Below are 7,006 nucleotides of genomic sequence, written 5' to 3' on the forward strand. Positions count from 1 at the left end.
TGTTCGTCTTGTGTAGTAGTTCCTCCATTCATATTGGGGGTTAGGCGTAGAGCTGACAACTCTGCACTGTAAAAAGACATGTCAAGAAACAGAAATATAAGGCCATGGATGTTCCCAAGGTAAAATATTCCGGAGGTAAAATAGTCCCCCGTTCGGATCTCCGGGTGGGGACTACGTTGGGAGGTCCCTGGACTAAGGATAAGATCTTCATTAGGAATAAGGATATTAAATTAGGCACCTGGAATGTTCTGAGCCTTTACCGGCCTGGGGCATTTCAGTGTACAGTTAATGAGATAGTGAAGTATAAATTAGATGTAGTAGCTGTCCAGGAAGTTAGGTGGCCAGGAGAAGGGAATTGTAAAACTAAAAATTATACTTTTTTCTATGGTGGTACTGAAAATCATAATTTTGGAACAGGCTTTTTCATAAATAATAGAATTATCTCGGCTCTTAAAACAGTAGAATTTATTAATGATAGGATATCATATGCAGTTTTACAGGGTAGGTGGTGTAAAATTATTTTAATAAACATACATGCACCAACGGAAGATAAAGATGATAATAATAAAGATGATTTTTATACAGAGTTAGAACAGGTCTTTGATAAATTTTCTCAGTATGATATGAAAATTCTGTTAGGTGACTGTAATGCACAGATTGGCAAAGAAGAGACATTTAAACCCACGATTGGTAAAGAAAGTCTTCATGAATTAAGTAATGATAATGGTATAAAATTGATTACTTTTGCAACCTCAAAGAATTTAATTGTGAAAAGTACCACTTTTAAACATAAAGATATCCATAAATATACCTGGTCTTCTCCAGATGGTAAAACTCATAATCAGATAGATCATATTCTCATTGATAAGAGAAGGCATACTAGTATAATTGACGTTCGTACACATAGAGGTGCTGACTGTGCCAGTGACCATTATTTAGTAATTGCTAAATTAAGAGAAAGACTCTCAGTGATAAATCATAAGCAACAAAATCTAAAAGTTATAAAATTTGATACAGGAAAGTTTGTTGATGAAAGAATTAAGAAAGATTACAAAATTAAACTGTCAAATAGATTTGATGTTTTGCAGGATTTAAATGATGATGAAAATATAAATGAAACAGACGTAAATAAGAATTGGGAGCACATACGTAATGCAATAGAATCAGCAGCTAAAGAAAGTATAGGATACCATAAACCAAGAAAAAGTAAGCCGTGGTTTGATAATGAATGTCATAATCTAATAGAAATAAGAAATCAGGCTAGACTTAGATGGTTAAATAACTCGGATGATACAAATCTAAGCAATTATAATAGAATAAAGCGAGAAGTTAACCGCACGTTTAGAAGTAAAAAAAGAGATTACTTGAAAAGCAAAATTAACGAAATTGAAACAAACAGCAAAAATAAAAATATCAGAGATTTATATAAAGGTGTAAATGAATTTAGAAAGGGGTGGCAACCTAAAGTAAACTTGATAAAAGATAAAGACGGTGATTTTCTAGCTGACCCATGCGATATTCTAAATAGATGGAAGAACTACTTTAATGACCTTTTAAATGTCCATGTAGGAGATAAATCAGAAGTAAATGAAGTCCACACAGCAGAACCTTTAGTTCCAGAACCTAACTTGACGGAAGTTAAAGATGCTATTAAAAGGCTAAAGAATAACAAAGCACCTGGCATTGATTTAATACCAGCTGAGTTAATTAAATATGGTGGAAATTCATTAATATGTCAAATTCATAAATTAATTTGTTTAATATGGAATAAAGAAGAAATCCCTCAACAGTGGAAAGAATCCATAATTGTTGCTGTGTTTAAAAAAGGTGATAAAATGAACTGCAATAATTACCGTGGAATTTCTCTACTCTCAACAACATACAAAATATTGTCTAACATTCTTTTAACAAGACTAACCCCATATGCTAATGATTTTATAGGTGATTATCAATGTGGATTTAAACGTAACAGATCAACTACAGATCAAATTTTTCACATCAGACAGACACTTGAAAAAAAGTGGGAATATAATCAAAATGTCCATCAGCTATTCATTGATTTCAAAAAAGCATATGATTCGGTCAAAAGAGATAAATTATATAATATATTAGTAGAGTTTGGAATACCTAAGAAGCTTGTTAGTATGATAAAAATATGCACCAGTGAAACAGAAAGTAAAATTCGTGTGGGTAATAATATGTCTGACAAATTTACAATTCATGATGGGTTAAAACAAGGAGATGCATTATCTCCATTGCTCTTTAATTTTGCCTTAGAATATGCTGTAAGGAAGGTAAAAGAAACTAAAGAAGGACTAAAATTAAATGGTGTGACTCAGTTGTTAGCATATGCAGATGATGTAGACTTACTGGGGGATGATGTGAATACAATTAAGAATAATGCTAAAATATTTTTCAAAACTGCTAAAGAGATAGGTTTGGAAGTTAACAAAGAGAAAACTAAATATATGCTTACAGGCCGAAACCAAGTGTTAGGTAATAATCAAAATCTAATTATTGATAACAACTCGTTTGAACCAGTTTCCAAATTCAAATACTTAGGAGTAATATTAACAAATGAAAATGATATTAAAGAGGAAATAAAAAGTAGGCTTAATTCAGGAAATGCATGTTACTTCTCTCTTCATAAACTTTTGTCTTCTCGTTTAATATCTAAGAAACTAAAAGTTAAAATATACAAGACAGTAATTTTGCCTGTAGTATTATATGGGTGTGAAACTTGGTCCCTTACATTGAAAGAGGAACATAAATTGAGAGTATTTGAAAATAAAATCCTTAGGAAAATCTTTGGACCTAAAAGGGATGAGGAGACAGGTGAGTGGAGAAGGTTACATAATTTAGAACTACATAATTTGTACTCATGTCCAGATATTATTAGAATAATTAAATCAAGAAGACTTAGGTGGGCAGGCCATGTGGCACGAATGGGAGAGGAAAGAGGAGTTTACAGGATTCTTGTTGGGAAACCTGATGGTAAGAGACCTGTAGGAAGACCAAGACGAAGATGGAGGGACAACGTTGAGATGGACCTAAAGGAAATCGGTAGGGATGGAAAAGAGTATATAGAACTTGCTCAAGATAGGAACAGATGGAAGGCCTGTGTTGCTGCAGCCATGAACCTTCGGGTTTAAGAAGGCTAGAGAGTTAGTTAGTTAGTTAGTCAGAAAAACGTCACTCACGATCTACTTGCCGCCTTTGCACATCAAACTCGGATTGATCAAACATATTTTAAAAGCAATGGACAAGACAGGTGATGCATTTCAATTTTTGAAAACAAAATTTCCTCGTCTCAGTGAGGCTAAAATCAAGGAAGGGGTTTGGACCCTCAGATAAGACAACTTTTCCAAGATTCGACGTTTATTGAACACCAGAATCGAAGAGAAAAACGAGCTTGGCTTGCATTCCAAAACGTGTGTGACAACTTTTTGGGTAATAACAAAAGTGATGATTATGTCGCAGCTGAAATATTCTTTTCACCCCTCCAAATCAAAATCATGGCCATAAAATATCAAAAAGTGATAAACGGCGGCTGATGGGGGAAAATGGGGGGAGGGGCGCACGAGGTATTGAGAGCGCCAGCATGGTACAGTGAATCTTCTGAACTGTTGCTATATATTTTTTTATTATTGTTGCTATATATTTTTTATTGTTACTATATATTTTTATTATTGTTGCTATATATTTTTATTATTTGGGGTGTTTGGGGGAGGATGAGTGGGGCTGGAAGCTAGAATATGTATAAAATAAGTGAAAAAATTGCGAAAAAACTGGAAAAATCGATTATTTTTAATGATTTTTTTTACAATGTAAGGGGGCAAATCCCCCCAAATCTAACTCCTTGCTACAAATGTTCATGTTTTTTGATAGAAGGACGTAAGGCACAAAAATTATTTAGCGTAATAGTTAAGATGAATTATCGTCAAAGTAAACCTTTTTTGGACTGTGTTTTAAGTATGTGTAATATTGGACTGTGCTTAAGAAAGTGTAGTGTTATGTATATGCTTGTACGTGTGTAAGGGCAAAAATATGTATGTGTGTGTGTGAGTGTGTGTGCCCGTATCTATAGGTTAGATTACCTTTCTTATATGTAATTTTTCTTTGTATTTTTATTTCTCTGTAATTTTTTTTTTCTTTATTTTTTTCAATATTTTAATTATTTCATATTCAATTTTTTTTGTAAATATGATCAAGTGGAAGAAAAGGCTCCACAGCCTTAACTTCGCCATGTAAAAGAAGACGAAATAAATAAATAAATAAATAAATGGTTTAGAACTTCTCTAGCCCCTCAGAAGAAATGTAAAGGCTGAAATAATCCTTTTCATCCCTCCAAATTATCGAAAACTGATAAAAATAGGTGGGGAGCTCCCCCCGAAAACGTTGGGTGATGGGGGAAAACGGGAGTCATATTCGGATTCAGGAGGTAATTTTACATAAGAATCAGCAGGAATAGTGTCAGGGCCGATTTTCATGCAGACCAGTGTTATTTGTTCCCTAACTCATGATGAAACCAAAATCCACACAAATATTGTCGCCTTTTCCGAAGACACTGCCTTTACACCATTGAATTCAATCATAGATTCAATGTTATTCTTTACAAAACCGGAAGTGCAGTCCCAGCCAGCGCCAAGGAAGCACAGAAATTTGAACATCCGATGAATAGCGCCCATACCGGTTTTCTCTTGCTAGTTGCTACAGATGAGACTGCACTGAAAACGTAAATTATTTTGAAAGTCAATTTGTAAAGAGCAGTCTTTCCTCTTTTTCATGTTTGTTTAAAAATTAAAATTGTAATAATTTATAATTGAAACTTGATAATTTAGTTACTAGGAGTTGGCAATGCTGTTATTTTCCGCTTTCGAATGTTTGTGTTTTGTTTTGACAGTAAATAAGCAATAAGCATAACAATTTACACCCTGTGTCAGTGGTTTGTACCTTGCATTTTTCCGTAAGGTAAGCATTTGAGAAAAAAATTGACTTGTCAAAAATGTGAGTGCGTAATTAACTGCATAACGATGAATGTTCTGGTACACTACTTCATAATGTAAACAGTTGGCAAGGAGGAAGTTAGCTATGGAATTGTCACACCTTTGAAGGCAGTTGCACGAATACCTAACTCTGTAATGGAATCCTATTATTCTGAGCTTATTGTAATAGCGTAAGCAGTGGATAATTGGAATATCAACTACAGTTGTAATAATTTGTACCAGTTTGTAAACGTTTTTTTAAAATTTTTAAGAGTACTTTAGGAATTAACAAGAATGCTATATTCAATGCATCTATTGACGTATGTTCTTCAAGAGTAGGGGTAGAAAAATACAGGGCGCTTGAATTTTTAATTTTTTTTTTGTGTTTCCTTACAGAAATGCCATTCCGTTCACGTAAGGGGGGGGGGGTCAACTTTTGGTATGATTAGGATTGCTATATTTCATAAGTGAAAATCCAGGACAATGCTGACCGGAAGCTTGTTAGTGAGAAGGGGGGGATTGCTGGACCCGGCAAAGTTGTGTATATACATATCCATTGTCATGTTCTATACACTTCTTTAAAAAAAAAAAAAAAGAAATCCACTTCGAAGTGTATCATTAATCTTGCAATTCCTTTCAGGTGTCATAATGAACTAAGCTGCTATGTCACAATGTCGAAAATTTATTTGAGAACTGCAGACTGAACAGTATGGGCACTCAAGCACTGACTTTACAGTATAACAGCTTACTATGCAATAGAAGAAATTTGCAACTGAAATTCAGTGCTGCCGCCGCCAGACAGCGGCGCTATCGTCAAGTCAAATATCTTTGCTGCACGAACATTGCAGCATCATCTTGTAACTCGATAACTCTTGTATTATCGAGAGGGAGCTGTTCAATGTACAGCTAGATTGCTTAGTAAAATGAGCATTTTAATATTACACATTTAAATATAAATAAGGGTCGGGAAAGTATAGTCTTAATCATTTCTTCTTTCCCACCCGATTCCGGGACGAATAGGAAGCCTAGATATGATCAGGCTATCAAAATCCAACCTATCAACCAGGCCATTTAACATTTTGACACACTGTTCCAATAAATGAGGGACAGCCATTTCACATTTTTGGAATAAGTTGTAATTTTGCAATGTGTTGACTGTGTTCAGAGAAACGTAAAGTTTCTACAATCAGTTAATACAATTCCACAAGTCACGCTACTTAGTATTGATACTTTTCTGTCCATCTTTTGTCAAACAACTTGAGAATGTTACGGTGTTTCCCTGGTTTTCTTGCACTGTGCTTTTAAAAACCAAATTCCTTTAAGAAGACTCAAGGGGAAAAAATATATAACGACTTGACAGCTCCATTCTTATCGCAGAAATTCCTAAACTATCAGGAAATTGCAGACATTTGGTCTGCAGTCCCATCTGGTATGTGGGATTACGTAATTTCCTTCTCATCCTATACGTCTCCAATTTAGGAGAAAAAAATAAGTTCAAAGAATCTTTTATGAACAAGCCGATAGAACAGGTAATCTGGTAATTTTACTGAACCAAAAGGCCCCCCCCCCTTAAATATTCCCATGATCATATTGCTAAATCAGAATTATACATTCCATTGTAAAATTTTACACTGTTGCTAGCCAAATGTTGAAATTTGCAGCAATATCGTAGAGTCAGCTATATAATAGACTGTATTCATGCCCGTACCAACTGAGCCTTCTGAAGGCCACTGTAATGAAAGAATTAATTACTTGTAATCCAATCTTGTATTAATAAAATGTGTTAAGGTCGTATTTCATAGCGTATCTTTTTGGATTCATGGCTTTATTAGTCCATATTTTTTTTAAAAAGAAATGGCTCCTGTGAATATTTTTAGTTTTGTCTACCTCTGTTCACAAGTATTTTGTTGTACCTATATATAAGCACATAAGCACAACATATAAAAATTTTATATTTACATTAAATTTGCTTCACCATTATACAGGTTCACTTTTTGATGTTGCTTTCATTCATTTCAGGG

Source organism: Lepisma saccharinum, chromosome 5 (genome assembly GCF_977018435.1).
Source record: "Lepisma saccharinum chromosome 5, izLepSacc3.1, whole genome shotgun sequence".
Classification (NCBI taxonomy): Eukaryota; Metazoa; Arthropoda; class Insecta; order Zygentoma; family Lepismatidae; genus Lepisma; species Lepisma saccharinum.